This window comes from Ictidomys tridecemlineatus, chromosome 2 (assembly GCF_052094955.1).
Source record: "Ictidomys tridecemlineatus isolate mIctTri1 chromosome 2, mIctTri1.hap1, whole genome shotgun sequence".
Lineage (NCBI taxonomy): Eukaryota > Metazoa > Chordata > Mammalia > Rodentia > Sciuridae > Ictidomys > Ictidomys tridecemlineatus.
Window position 1 is genome coordinate 226,487,619 of NC_135478.1, and position 15,060 is coordinate 226,502,678.

Sequence of the window (15,060 nt, forward strand, 5' to 3'; positions counted from 1 at the left end):
AACGAAGGCAGCGCTGAGACGGGGTCTTTTTGGTGGGCAGGCGGCGCTTTTTCTTTGCCAAGGGTCCATCAATACACCAAGGAAACAGGTGGGCGAGAAAACAAGGGAGCTGGGAGAGGCTGGCCAGGGGGCAGTGTTGGGTGGAAAAGAGGAAAGCTCCAGCCCTGTGTGGAGGGGAGCAGCCTCCGGGGGCCACAGCCTCACCTGCCTCCGAGCCCCGTCTGTGACGAGGGCCATCGCTTGCACGGCGCAGGCTGGGAAAGAGCCCGTCAGTGTCTGTCCTGGTCTCAGCGCACAGAGTCTCCTCCTCCTCCCACACCGCCCACCGTGCGCAGGGAGGACCGTCCAGGTCCCCTGAGGGCCACTCCCTCCTCCACTCGCCAGATCCACAGAAACGCCCCAGCAGGAGTCGTCCTCCCAGGGCGGAACCGACGCTGGACCAGGGCTGGCTCCTTCAGGCTGAGGCCTGAGCAGGGTCCTCCCTGTAGAGGGGGGTGTCTCCCAGGCGCCAGCGCCTCTGTGACCCGAGTGAAACGCTCCGAGGAGCCTCACTCTGCTTCCTCGTGTCCCTCCTGCAGCTTTCTTTAGGCAGGGACCCAAACCACTTGTGTTTGACCCTGGGGGCAGCAGGCAGGGCAGCAGGCGACACCTTGGGGAACCTCAGGTCTGACCCAGGGCCCTGTGGGGGTCTGTGACAAGTGACGACAAATGACCGTCCATTACTCTCCACTCCCTCCACGTGGAGTTTTTCCTATAATGCGAGGGGCCCGGGGAACCTCGCCGTTCCGTGGAACCTCAGTTACTCACATGCACACCCTTCTTACAGCACCGTGGAGGAAGACGTCTGAACAACTCTGCCCACTGAGCTTTGGCACGGTACAGGTGGACTCCAGAAACACAGGCACTAACTCTCTGTCCCCAGATGCCACTGCAAGGGCAGAATGACGGCTACCATCCCTTTCCTCTCCTGGCTGCGGCTCTTGGACCCCATCTTTGTACTTTATCCCAGAAATAAGCTCTGAGTAAAGAGGTCGGGACTCGCACCTCTTTACCACCTGGGAAGGGGCAAACGCTTACTCTCACCCTCCAGCGCCCCCTTGTCTCTCCCCTGACAGTGACTGCGGCTCCGACCCTCCACAGGCAGCTTGGCGCCTGCCAGCCCCACCGTCCCCTGGCCACCATCAGTTATACCTTGGGGCCAGTTCTGTTCTAGTGATGCTGGTCACATCTGTACCCGCCTGATCCTGGCCTCCCAGTGCCCAAACCCAGAGCACCCGGCAGTCAGGCGATCTCACAGTTGGAAACTCCAAACTCTTCTGGGTCCCTCATGGCACAGGCGGGTCCTGAGAGGTGCTCAAGGCATCTCGGCAGAGAGGTGACCCAGTCAGAACCAAATCCTGCTGCTACAACTCCTAGCCGAAGCCTCTTTCTGTCACCCCAGGCTCTCTCCAGCGGCTTTGGGCTTTCTAGCCTGGGTTTCTGTTCTGCACGATGGTAGTAATGACCACCTTAGGGTCTGCACGCAGTTGAAGCCGCCAGCCCAGGCCGCCAGCACCAGGCGCAATAGGCGCGCCAGTGGCGAGGTTATCTGGGCCAGCCTCTCATGGGCGTCCTTGCACCTATCTTTCCTCCCGTGGCAGGGCCAAGCCCTTGCAATGAGTCACTTGCCAGGTTTGTCTCTGTTACCATCCTATTAGCTTGTGGCCATGGCCATCAGGGTGGGCCATGGCCATCAGGGTGGGCAGGGCTCCAAGCACTTTCCAGGACCCACATATCTTCCTACAGACAGAAGTCAGCAGGCAGGGCACAGAGGGGTTCCTGGGAGACTTCTGACAGCAGCAGGTATGTGCAGAGCAGCTGGGGTGGGAGGTAGTGTCTGTCACTTCCCTTCTGGCAGGACCCTGAGGGCCACATTGGCACACGATCCGAGCAGCTCCTAGGTAGGCATGTGGGCAGGCATCTAGGAGAATCAGCACCTCCCACAGAGCCTCTGTGCCCTGACAGGTCCAGGAGACCACACTAGGCCAGAGTCCCCTGCAGGAAAGGTTAATGACATTTAAAATGACCACATTGCTAGCTTTTTAAAATTTTTTTTTTCTTTTTTGGTCCTTTTTACCTACTTAGTGTCTGTTGTTTAAAAAGATGGCATGAGCCTGTGCCCTCTGTGAGCAGGGCCTCCATGCAGCTCCACCCCCACGGCTGTCTCACCTGGGGACAGGCTTCCGTCTCTCCCCGTTTCCTCCTCGGAGACAGGAGGTATGTGGGTCTGAACCTGAGAGCCCCTCCAAGTTCTGTAGCCTCCCACCCCCAGAACACGCAGCCCACACCAGTGATCCCTCATGTGAACAGATGGCAAGCAGTGACAGAAGTGACAGCAGCCAGGCTGACCAGAGGGAGGCAGCCGTGACTGGTGGTAGAGCCCAGGGTCTGGGGCAGGGGCACTATCCTGTATGACTCTACAGCGGTGGACAAAACCCAAAAGTTAGCCCCAGGTGAACAATGGGCCCTGGTTAATAATGGTGTATCTGGACAGTCCCCTCCCTGTGACCATGTGGTGCATGGTGCACGTATTACTAACAGGGAAAGGTGGGGTGGGGAGGTGGCACAGGGCGCTCTCTGGACCTCCTGCTCACCTTTTCTGCAAGCCTAAAACAGCTCAGAAACATCAACAGCTACAAAAGATCTATTAAAAAAAAATCCTCAGGGCAGCAAACAGAGATGGCATCAATGCCATCTGCCGACAAGTCACCCCTCCCTACTGGTCCAGGCCTCCACCCTCAGATGTGACCTCATGGGGGGGCCCTGCCTGGAGCCCCTCAGAAGTGCCCGTGGTCACCAGTTCACTAGGGGCAGGAGTGGGGAGGGCAATTCCTCTGTGTCTGTGGCTCCGGCTCCCTGGAAGGCAGGGGCAGGTGTGTCCCACTTGCAGACCCAGTCACGAGCCTGCTGGCCCCTCGTCTGTGGCTCACTCTTCAGGCAGATGGTAGTGAGGCAAGTGAAGCCCAGAGACTGACTGTGCGTCTGGACTGGGCAGCCAGGAAGCTGGGAGAAGGGTCTGAGAAGTGGACCCCCACCTCTCAGCCAGCCCCGCCCACTCCAGGCCAGGGCGTGAGGACCTGGCAGAGGCTCTGCCTTCCTGCTCCTGGTAGAGGCTAAGTACAGCTGGAGTCCAGGGGAGCCCAGTGCAGCTGGGGTGGGGGACAAATTGCAGAGCCCCGAGCCACTGGGATATTGGCCGAGGCCAAGTCGGGGCAAAGTTTCAGTTTCCTGGTGGTGGACTTGAGGCTGTAAATCACGCCACCAGTGAATCCAAACAGGGACCTTAGCTAGGTTTTTTTCCTTATTTTTGTTTTTGCTGCCAACAAACCCATTCCGTTCTGGAGGGCTTGTTACATAAGCAAGAGGAGGAGGAGGTGCCAGGTATGGGCCAAAGTCACCAGACTTCGCATCTTGACAGAGCTGTTGAAACTCAGCCGGGGCTACAGTGGGGAGTCAGGTACAAAAAACAGGGGTTGTTTGTGGCTTTGCTTTTTCAAAGAAAAAAAAAAAAAAAAGCCTGCTTCTCACATCCCAGGAACTGGGACGAAACTCATCTTTCTGTGCAGAGTTCGGGTCCTCCTTTGGGGAGGGCCTGGTCTCTGAGGCGCTCGGCTGGGCAGAAACTGCCTGAGCCCGTCTCAGTGGTTCTCAGCCACTCCCCAGCAGAGCAGCGCGGGACCAACTCTCCCTGAGAAAGCACAGGAGACTGGGTTGGGTGCTGTGTGAGGGACACTCCTGGGCCCAGAGGGCCCCTCAGGAGGTCTGTCCCCAGCAGTGCCAGCACCTGCATTTGCACTCTCAGTTGTCACCAGTCGGTTGTTACCAGTCGCTACAGTCTGAATGCCTCTCCCCAGAGTTCACCTGTTGGAAACTTAAATCCACAAGATAATGGCATTAAGAGGTCACCTCTGGGAGGTGACCAGGATTAGATGAGATCGAGGACCCCATATGACATCAGTGGCTTTCTCAGAAAACGAGAGACCTGAGCCGGCCCTGTCTGACCATGTGATTCCCCTCCACGACGTGTGGCTCTGAGACTTCCTAGCCTCCAGAATTGCCAGCCAAACCAACTTCCGAGTGACCCAGTCTTGGGTGTCTTGTTATAGGGAAATGGCCTGAGACACCGGAGGATCCCAGAGCCTTCCAGACAGTATGCTTTTGCCCTTCGTGACTAAGAGGTTCTGGGGACATCTCCCACCACTTGTGCAACACAGGGATCCATGTCCCAGGCCCTTACGCCCCAAACGAGTGGGCTCTGACCCCCCAGATGGCCTCGGGGAGCTGACATTTTGAGTTTACTGGAAGACCCATGCGTCCTCCGAGAGGTCTACCAAGAAGAAAGGGAAACATCACAGCTGGGGAAAGCGAGCTGCCCAGGGGCGTTCCCGACTGCTACAGTCCCCTCTTGTCTTGCCACGTCCTACTTCCACGGTTTAAAGGATGAGATGAAAAGACTGCAGTAGGTCAGTTCTCCCTGGGCTGTCCGTGTGCCCGGCCTAGAGAGAAGAAGGGACACTGAGCAGGCTGTCATGGGCGGAGACTCCTGGTGAATGTCTACTGTCTGCTGGACCAGAGGCCACCCCTGGCCTGGCAGTTCGAACACCAGGACATAGTCATGGCCTCCTTTCCCTTTGTCACTCTCTGGTTCCAGCCACCTGACCACACACTGCTGGAGCAGCCGCTAACCCTGCAGCCACCAGGCTGCAGCCAGTACCAGTGCTGCCCTCACCAGGGGCTCATGATACCCCCAAGTTTAAGGTTATTATATACAAATGACCTTAAAGGTAACAGGAAGCAAGAATTCCTTTGTAGAGAGAATTTGCAATTTAAAGTGCTTTGGATGGTGTTTGTCATATTGGAGTTCAAGGACACACCCGTTAGTGTAGGGCTGGGGCTGCTGCTCAGTGGTGAGCGCTTGCCTAGCATGCCTGAGGCCCTGGGTTCCATCCCAGCACCAGAGGGAGAGAAAAGATTGTGCAGAAAAAAAATGTTTATAGAAAATAGAATAAAATAAAGGACCTTCTGTGTCACAAAGTTGGAAAGGTGCTGGCCACACTATCTACCTGGATTGAACTGACCCCTTTCAAATCCTGTCTATTTATATCCTCTGCACCCTCAAGAACTAGCTCGATTCTAGCAAATTTATACTGAATTTTCTGAAGAGTTTGGATTGAAATGACCTCTCCATTCACTCCCCACGGCCCATTTGCTATGTAGATATCAATCTCATCTCAGGGTAGACTCTGAGCACTCTGAGGACAAGGGCTCTGAGATCCCATTTTTTTTTAATTTGGTAAGAAGTAAATTCATCTGATTCAAACACCAAAACAAAACGATATGCAATTGAAGAGTCAGTCTCACTTCCATCTATCTGTGCCGTGTATCCAGAGGCACCACTTCTGGTTGTGTGTCTGGCTAGAGCATCGTTATGCAAATGCAAAGGTAAAGAGCACTCCTGCTTCCTAAAGCAAACCTCCCTCCCTGTTGGAGCATAGTCCTGCTCCACTTGCTTATCACTTTGCACATCCAGGAGTCTCCCAACATCAGCACATAGATTTTGTTGTTGTTGTTGTTGTCTGTGGCATATTACTTTGTATGCACACCCAGTGTGACCCACCCCCTTTAGGTGATTTCGATCTTTGGCCTTCTCAGATAATTAACCTGCAATGAAAACTTCAACTCATGGTTCTATGATAGGTGCCCCGGGCAACATGCTTGAGATTCCTAACAGATGCTGCCGTGTGCCTCCTCAGGGTTTCCCCAACCACCTCACCAACCGATTATGTTGCCAAACTTCTGGATTTCAGCAGGATGGGTAGGAAACGGCATCTGTGTGACCCAGGTTTGCACCTGTTTTAGGTGGTCTTTGGTGGTTGGTTCATCACAGCACAGAGCAACTCGACAAGGTAGAGACCTGAGGGACAGGGTTTCTCCAAGTGCCAGTGGGACATGGGTCATGAAATCAACAAGGCCAAATAGGGGCTGTTTCTGTTGTTGTTAAGAAAACAAAAGCAATGCTCCAGGAACTTGCCTTACATGTGTGTCCACCTGCGTCGTGAGGTGCAGCCAATGGCAAAGCTGCTGGGGAAGTGGCCGGAGACACGGCCTGTGTGGTGGGCTGTGCGGAGATGGCCGTGGTTAATGCCTTCTCTTCCTGGTCACTGAAGCTGTGTCCCCTGAGAGTCTGAATCTGTCCTGTCACCCCGAGTCGGGCTGCTCTGTTCTGACCAACAGAAGTGCAGCAGCAGCAACCTCACTCGATGCCCCAGGGTCTGTGCCGAGGAGCCCTGCAGGCCGGCTGCCTTGTGTCTGTGTCCACCTGTGGCTGTCTGACTGCCCCGAGGGCCCACACCTCGGGAAGCTCAAGCTCACCAAATGGGGCCACACCGAGAAGGTGCCGCACAGCCACTCCCACCAGGCCGAGAGCCGAAGGAGCCTCCGGGACTCCAGCCTCAGCCCTCTCTCCGAGCAGGGCTGCCCGACTCCGCAGGCAACCTTCAGCTGGGAGAGATGGCTCCACTGACAGTTTTAAGCTTGGGGTGGCGGTTATGCAGGAATACATGACCAGGACGCTACATGATCTAAAAAATAAGAGGCATTCCTATCAGACAGTGAGTTAATACGTGGAAGTCTATAAATACATAATGCATCGGAGTTGGCACACAAAGAGATGGTGGGAATCATCTAAAGTGCCAGGTGTTACTTTAAAATGCTGGTGGCTGACGTGAGGGGCAGGGTGCTATTATTACTGAGCCCAGGGTGTAGACAATAGACTCTTCTTTCTCAGAGCTTTGATGGAGGAAAAGGGAAGATTCGGTCACACCTGCATACCTGCCAAGACCCATCCCAGACAGAGTAAGAGGCAGATCAGGAGGCAGAACAAGGGGACATGTCAAACTATTGGTGATAAAGCTAGGGACATAAAAATAAGTTCCTGTAAACTCAGAAAACCCTGGGGATGCTCCCTGATAAGCACACAAATTGCCCAAATGTGCTGACTTCTTCACTTATTACAAAAAGAAAGTGAGAGCGCAGCAGGAGGGAGGTAGGAAGAAAGGCGGAGGGCTGGGTGGTGGCCTCTGGTCTTGGGGGGGGACAAAGGCTCTTGCAGTCCCGTCCTGTCCCCCCCACCTTATGGGGGAGGGGGAGGGGAACTGCCCATTCTTGGTGATTGCACTGCAGTTCCCAGCCAGCCTTGGGCACACTGATCATCTGAAGCTGATCAGGAAGGCTGGTGTCAGGAGTGACTAAAGGAAAGGGTGAATGTGGGGAAGGGAGGAATCTTGGGGGGATTTAAAAACATGACGGAGCTCCTGGTGTCCTTATTCATCCACATGCCCACCAAGACCCATGCTGTGTCTGGAATCCGCAGGGTTCACAAAGATAAGGGGTACCCTCCACCCTCAAGTGTCTTAAGGTAGAGAGGGGACTGAGTGCAAAGAGACATGGGGTCTCTTTGGGGGTGACGGAGGTGCTTGGCCTCATTAAGTGATGGAGGCCACATGACTTGGTGCATTGATCCCAGCCCATTTAATGCTGTAGACTTCACACCGCGGGTTCTGCTGTGTATGTTGTACCTCAGCAAAGTCAGCCGCAAGGTGGTGACCATGACACCCATGGGCGGGGAGAAGAAAAACAAGCAACTACAGAATTTGAGGCAATGTGCACACCATGAATGGACATGAAGTCAGACAGCCATGGATGGACCGTGAATCCAGGACAGTGATGGTCCTTCTCCTGCAGTGGGAGCAGAACTTCCAGGAGCAGCGGAGCATGGTGACAGCCACACTTCATCATTTAGCAAACTCTCGGCTCCACTGGCCTCTGGTACCAAAGTACCTTGGCTGGTTACACTATGGGGTGGGGCGCAGTGACCCCTTCCTCCCCAACCAGGGGGAAACAGCCAGCACGGACCCTTCCAGAGCCCAGTTTACACACACAGCTGCTGCAGATCTAGGGGGAATGATTGCCACTAGACACTAAATGTCCCCAAGTGTCCCAAAAGTGGATCGCTGACAGCGTGAGAAGTCAGAAACCTCTTACTAGATCCCTTGCTCAGGTAACGGCAGTATATGAAAGGAAACCCAGAACTCATTCAGCTGAGTCCTTCTCTGAATTGGTGGGATACTGGATGAATCTTAGAAGACCCTAACGGCCAAGCAGAGAGGAGAGAGAAATTTGGACGGGGTGGAGATGGTCAAATAGGAAATGCTTGGATAAGGCCGGCTTGGGAGTGTGGCAGGAGGGACCCTAGACTTTCAGGAAGGGCCAGCGGGTGGAGAAGGTAGGGTTGCCCCTACTGCCTTCTCCCTGTACACCACCTGATTTCCCTCCAGCCAGGTAAGAAGTATAGGGGCCACCAGGCACCCAGAAAAGCGTGGCTATTCAGCAGTGAAGAATGCTGACCACCACGGGCTTCTGGTCATCCATCTGGAATTCTTGCTCCTGTCATTGTGGGCTTGGTCAAAATGGCAGTAACTGAGACCGTAGGGTACCTGCAGCCAGAGCCAGGGTGGTACTCAGGCCTGTCGCCGTGGAGGGCACTGGGAGGGACTGAGAGGTGGCGTTCCAGATGAGGCTTGGCCGGGAGCTCTGGCAGGTCTCTGGATCAGCCGCAGTACTGAGGCCTTCACCATTGTCCAAAAACACTCTCATGCTTTTTTACAATTACATGGCGATTTCCTTATCTCTCTTCATGAGCAAAACTGAGAGAGGTAATTTGGGAGGAAACTGCTGGACTCGCTGACTAGTTGGACCTTGGACAAGAAGGTCCCTGGCAACCTCTTTAGGGACGTGAGCAGGAGGGAGGCAGAGGCTCTTCTCCTGCAAGTCTGTCCCAGGGCCTCCAGGTAAGGCTTGCTTCCAGCCTGCAACTGCCACTCAGCAGGGATGTCCGTTGTGCCAGGACAGTGGCATGGGTGACGGGCGAACTGGACACTTGGCCTGGGGTCTGTGGCTGACATCTTTTCCCCTCCCTCAGGAGTGGGTTCTCCAGACAAGGACGCTCTTTGAAAAGGAAGAGCAGGGGTCTTGGGAAGCCTCCTCCCTCCCAAGTCTCCCCTCAGGAGTGACCCTTGTAAACACGGCCACCGGATGGCAGCGTGGCCTGCTGCCCTGACTGGACAGTAGGGCAGAGCTGTTGGGGGGCAGCTGGTGAGGCCCCCAAGGGGTCTGGGCAAGGAGAACCCTGAGACCACACTAGGCCCTGGAGCACTGGGGAGGCCTCAGAGCACATTCTCCCCCCATCTCCTTCCCAGCCCCCCCTGGGCCTGTGTTGGAGACCAATTGGCAGCGCATTTCAAGGCTGTGTGATTTGAGCAGATAAGTGTGGGATGACTCAGAGGGAGTGGGTGGTGACAGATGCCTGCAGCCAGCTCGGAGCCAGGCTTGGCTGGGTCCTGGGAATAACAGGCTTGGGGCTTGGCCTGACATTAAAGGCGAATCCCACCAGGACGAGAGGGCTCCATTCAGCAGGAATGAGGCTCCACCCAGATGGGGCCTTTCCACACACCCCCACCCGCAAATGAGCACAGAGCGAGTCGCAGGGGTCAGGAGAAGCCCCTTACATTGGGACAGGAATCTTATGAGCCTCATTCCCAAACTCTGGCTGCAGGACACCTGTGTTGGAGGGGTGTCTCTGCGGCTGCAGGGGTCTCTCCACCAGCCCTCTCCATACAGGGAGCTGGCCTCCCAGGGCTGAGAAAATGCCATTCCTGCTCTCCATTAAAGTGCAAACCCCAGAAGCCTACGTTCCTACCAGCTCTGACTCTGAGGTGGAAGAGCTGTCTGGTGGAGGAGTCCACCCCAAGCTCTCTGACTGGCCCAAGTCCTTGCCCAGGAGACCCACCTTGGAAGGGCTACTAGTGCTAATGCTGGGCAGAGAAGCTTTAGCTACTAGAAAACCCCAAGTGAAGGTGACCAGGGATGATGGTTCACTTGGTTTTTTGGGGGGAGTTGAAATCACCCTTCTGATGCTATTGGGGAAAATACTTCTAAAAATGTCTTTGCACTTTTCCTGCTGTGATAAGAACAGGGAGGGCTGCGTGAGCGGACTCCTGGCTGGGTTGCTGTAAAGCACCAGAGTCTGTCCTCCCAGAGCTGGGGATGGCGGAGAGCCCCGGCAACGTACCCCGGGGCCAGATCCAAAGAAGACCGCACAGTGCTGGGGTTCACAGAAGAGTCTCCTCATTGTCCCTGTTAGTGGGGTTTGCGCTGTGCTTGTGCTAAATGGAAACGCCCTTTTATTTGGGTTCCTTGTTGCTGCTTCCTTAACACAAGCCAGCCCAGGCCACCTGGCAATACCCAGGTGGACCCTGACCTGCCAGAATGTCTCAGAATCGCCCAAATGCTCAACCGTGCGAGCCCCAGTTTCACAACCAGCACAAAAACATGATTCTGCACCACGTGACTCGGCCAACACAGCTTGCAAATCAGAGAGGAGTCTGTACTTAAGACTCATCAGCTGCGATGGGAAGAGGAGAAGGCCACCGAGTTTCTGAGGCTTGACGCTGCTTTTCTCCCCACTTTGTGATTCAGAATCAGCTTCCTTCTGCAAGAAGAAGCCCTTGACCAACAAGGAAAGGAGAGCTGCACTGGGAAAGCAGGAGGACCCCCGCCACCACCCTGGAGCCCCCTGAGAGTTCACTGTGGGTGGTGCCTGCAGGCCAGGCTGGCTCTGTCCCCACAGCCTCCAAGTGATCTTATTTGCTGGAATCTGCCCAGCAAGGTTCTTGCTTGCAGTGACTAACAAACCCAAGCCATGGTGCCCGTGCTTGTGCTAAGACAGATGGCTGTCTCCCTTAAAAGCAGAATCAGACAATGAAATGCCACCACATCCCTCACCCACAAAGTCGGATCATGACAAAAGCCTAAGTCTGCCGTGTCTCTCTCCTGCTTTCTCCCTGCACCTCACCATGCTGAACCTCCAAGTGAGAGGTGCCGAGGAAAGTGAGAAGGGAATTGATGGTTCCAGAAAGATGGTGACATGAACAGCCACTGTGACCCTCAGGATAAGGTAACTGCAGCAGAAACACAAGGGGACACCAAATGACTGGAGAGAGCAAGCCTGCACATGTGACAGGTGGGGCAGGAGGAAGGAGGGGACTGAGCCATCACCATGGATGGGGGCAATGGGCGAGGCTGGAGGCCAGAAAACTACAGGAACCTAACGGAATCCAAAGCTGCTCACCTTCACAGCCTGGTGGATGATCAACGTGGCAAGACCCAGAGAATTCTACCAGAAGTTAGTCCATTCAAGGTCCTGCTGGGGAAGGTGTTTGCCAGTCCTAGTCGGGCTCCAGGGGGACACACCACATCCAAAGGCTCGCCTAGAGAACTGGGCCTACTGTTTACTAAGCATCTATTATGTGCAAGGAACTGGCCCTTGGTGAGCTGATCTTCTTCATACCAACCCTGTGTGGCAGGTATCATGGTCTCCATTTTTATAAAAAATGGTCCCGAAAAATGAACTAATTTGCACGTGGTCCCAGCTTGTGCCTGGGAGAACAAAGTCCCAAGTCCCATGCCAACGGACACAGGTGTTAAGAGGGAACTTCCCTGGGCTCTTGATCCAATTATAATTTTCTTTTAACTCAAATTTTAGTAATTGAGTCTTACAGTAAACCCCCAGGGTCCCATGTCAGGCTCGTGTTCAGGTGACATAGCTCATCTGCAAAGCATGTAGAATTCACGGGTTAATGCTCTTCACCAATGGTGCAGGCATGCCGAGAGTCGAGGAGGTGGGGAAGCTTAGAGACTTAAACCAGCCACATGGAGGTCCTTCCCGGGGTCTTGCTGACTCAACACGCCCACTATGAAGCTAGGATCAAGTTTTCACTGCCTGCCATTCACCCCGAGGCCCACACAGTGCAGCTGGAGGGATGGCTGTGGAGTTGCCAGAGGGCCTAGGTTTGAATTCCAGTTTGCCATTGACTGCCCATGCAACTCAGTGAGTTAATCCAGTTCACGGAACCCCGATTTCCTCCCGTAAGACAAGGAAAACCTCCCAGGACTGCCTTGGGAATTAAGATTAACATCCATGAAAATGCCACGCCTGGACCTGGTGCCTGGAGCAGGGTCAGAAAGTGGCTATATGAGAAATACAAGCAGTCAAAAGCAGTTTAAGAGGAAATAAGGAGACTAATCCATTAAGAAATTAAGACCCTAGCTGGCTGCTCGGAGTTATCAATCAAATTGATCTGCAAGAACACAACTCAATACAAAACACTGCCTAGAACAAAACGCGTAGCAGGCACTGTGTCGATTAGCCCCCATGCTGAGCACAACTGTGCTAAAGGGTTTGCTAGAAGGACAGGCGTGGCCTACGTGGCATCTTGTGGGGCAAGAGACTGGGATACCTTCCAAGGAAAGCAAAAGGTTTACAGTTTGAACAGGAGCAGTGAGGGGCTTGGGAAAATCCAAGGATCCCATTAGTTTCCAGCTGAGCTGAAACAAGGAACCGATCGATCGACCCTGTGTATGCAGCAGCCAGCACCATAGACGGATGAGGTTAAGGCCAGGTGTCTTAGTCATGCCAGTGACTGATCCATGGGACTCAAAAATTCTGTTTCACTCAAGTATTGATTTCAATAGCGGCCTGAGCACGGGATCCAGAGAGGAGCCAGACCTGGGGTAACAAGGGACAAAGCCCACAGCAGAGGGCTCTGGGCCACCCAACACCGTCCACTTGGGACTGGGAGAACATCGTCCCAAGTCCCATGCCAACAGACATAGGTGTTAACAGGGAACTTCCCTGGGCTCTTGGACAAAGGGGACTAATGACCCAATTATAATTTTCTCTTAACTCAAATTTTAGTAATTGAGTCTTGCAGTAAACCCCCAGGGTCCCATGTCACGCTCGTGTCCAGGTGACAGCAGCTCGTCTGCAAAGCATGTAGAATTCATGAGTTAATGCTCTTCACCACTGCGGGCATGCCAGAGAGTTGGGGACAGCTTCCCTCTTCCCGAGCCCAATTCCTGGGCCTCAGGACCCCTAGAGTGACTGCAGGCAAGGCTAAAAGGTTAGGTACCTTAAATATGTGAGTTTGCATTTTGTTCATGAAGTAAATTTAACCTTTAATCCTCAGTTTCCTTCCCTGTGAAAAGGAATAATATTGGGAAAATTTTATCTAGTCTTTGGACATTTCCAGGAAAATTAGGGAAGCAGCTGAGGAGGCCCTAGACCATAAGGCCACGTGGCCAGGCCTCTCTGGGTCAGGAAAGCAGACCCCTGGGGCCTGGCCGAGGGGCCTGCAGGTCCCCGCACTGACTCAGCCCAGTGGATCTGTTTGCCCCATCCTAGGCCGAGTGGGGCCTGACTGACTCTCATGTAGTCCCACCCAACACACCTGAGACCCTCCTCTATTTGTTTAAGGCCCTGCTGCCTGCCTCCTGGTGCACCCCCAGGCCGGGGGGGGGGGGTGTCTGCTGAGCTGGGCCCTCCACCACGCCCTCTCCCTGGCACTCACAGTCCACACCCCCATCAGCACTCCTTCTGCAACCTGCTATCCCCTCTTGCACCAGGAAATAGAACATTCTCTCCCCACCTGGACTGCAAATCAGAGACATAGCATCGAGCCCCATGGTGGTCCTGTAATTCCCACTGGGCTACTCCCAGTCACCCTGGCCTAAGGACCGGGGTCACAGACTCTCTGCTGAGGTCATCTTTAAGCACAGCTAATGTAGCTGGTGGAAAGGGATTGGAGGGTGACAAAAAAAAACAAAAAAACAAAAAAAAAAAACAGGACATAAGGACAGTAGCTCACTCCAGGTGCTCTCTGGGTCTGGGAGGACTAGGGCAGGGCACTGGGCGACTCAGAATCCAGCCCTTTTCAGCTGCAGCTGGGCTTGCTGTGCTGCAGATTCGCCCAGCCTTAGGGCTCTGGCTCTCGGCCCTTGCCCTCCTGCCCCTACCCCAGAACAGGGCCTCCCATCCTCTCCGCTCCTGCCCTCCTGAACATGGCCTGCCGCCCTCTCGCCCATTTCTGTCTCTTCATGTCGTCCCACAAATCAAATGAGCAACAAGTAAGCTTTTGAGAGCTCCATCCTCTGGCAGGAGACCCACCAACTTGCCAAAGTGTCTATGGTCAAGAGAGTCCCCAGGGACAACACGGGCGGGAACCAAGGTGCCCTGCAGGGCCCCCAGCCTTTCCCATTGGGGATAAATGGAATGAACGGTGACTCAGGAAAAGGAAAGGAAGGTAGTGAAATGTCAACTTTGCTAAGATTTCCGCTTCAGCAGGAGAACTTTCAGCCAAGAGAGGAAGGTGAGAGGAGCCCCAGTGCTCAGGACCCAGCTGTGGGCCGTGTGGGCAGCTGTGGGCAGCTGAGCTCCCCGGCCAGCCTGTGGGGGAGGAGCCAGCCTGAGCAGAGGACCCCGGTGAACACGCCCCCGCACGCATACCACCTTCACTAGTTACTCCCGTTAAGTCACTGAGAAAAAGTTATGTAAGGAGAAAACACACAGCTCCAAGGGAGAGCAGGAGCATCTTGCTCAGCCTGGGGGTATTTAATAAGAGCCTCCTGAGAACAAAGCGGATTCAGCAGCAGTCCTGCGTACAGAAGAGACAAAGCACCACGAGAGGAAACGCGCCCACACCGGGCCATGCAAGCGCTGTGATTTTAGGAAGCCAGCTCAGAAGGTCTGCTTACTCAGCCCAGGGGTGCCGAGGTCTCCTCTTCCCGGATGCTACAAAGATGCTAGTACGAGGTGCCGGGCTGCGATGCTGGATGACGGACGCCAGCGACGGGAGACAGCAGCTCTGGCTCTGACAAATCCTGCTGCTGCCCTCCAAAGGCCCATCCGAGAAGGGGTTTCCCAGCCCCTTCAGCACAGGCAATTTCTAGGGTTCGGCTGCTCTCCGGAGCTGCTACCACTGCACGTCAGCAACAGATGGGGACCGGGGCTGGGCGTGTTCCCAGTCCCCAAAGCAGCGCAACAAGCGGCTGGCAGACAGCATGAGCTGGCCTGAGACAGTGCAGGCGGCAGTCCTGTTGGTGAGAGATGGTTCACTGCTCAAAATG

At 54.6% G+C, this 15,060-nt stretch overlaps 1 protein-coding gene and 1 long non-coding RNA gene across 6 annotated transcripts in view; one reads left to right on the forward strand and one right to left on the reverse strand.

Moving 5' to 3' along the window:
• Prkag2 (protein kinase AMP-activated non-catalytic subunit gamma 2) overlaps nt 1-15,060 on the reverse strand; it is a 258,824-nt gene that overhangs the window by 197,631 nt on the left and 46,133 nt on the right. Inside the window, exon 1 of one of the 5 annotated variants that reach the window (XM_078040858.1) lies at nt 14,689-14,828. The exons of the other annotated variants lie outside the window; for them this stretch is intronic. The gene's annotated coding sequence lies outside the window, so the exon portion shown is untranslated. Of the gene's footprint in view, nt 1-14,688; nt 14,829-15,060 lie in introns of those variants that run through there. 5 annotated transcript variants of the gene reach the window in all.
• Nucleotides 8,673-11,635, forward strand: LOC144375505 (uncharacterized). The gene is made up of 2 exons (XR_013435510.1): nt 8,673-8,888; nt 10,576-11,635. It is a non-coding gene; the product is annotated as an uncharacterized LOC144375505 (long non-coding RNA).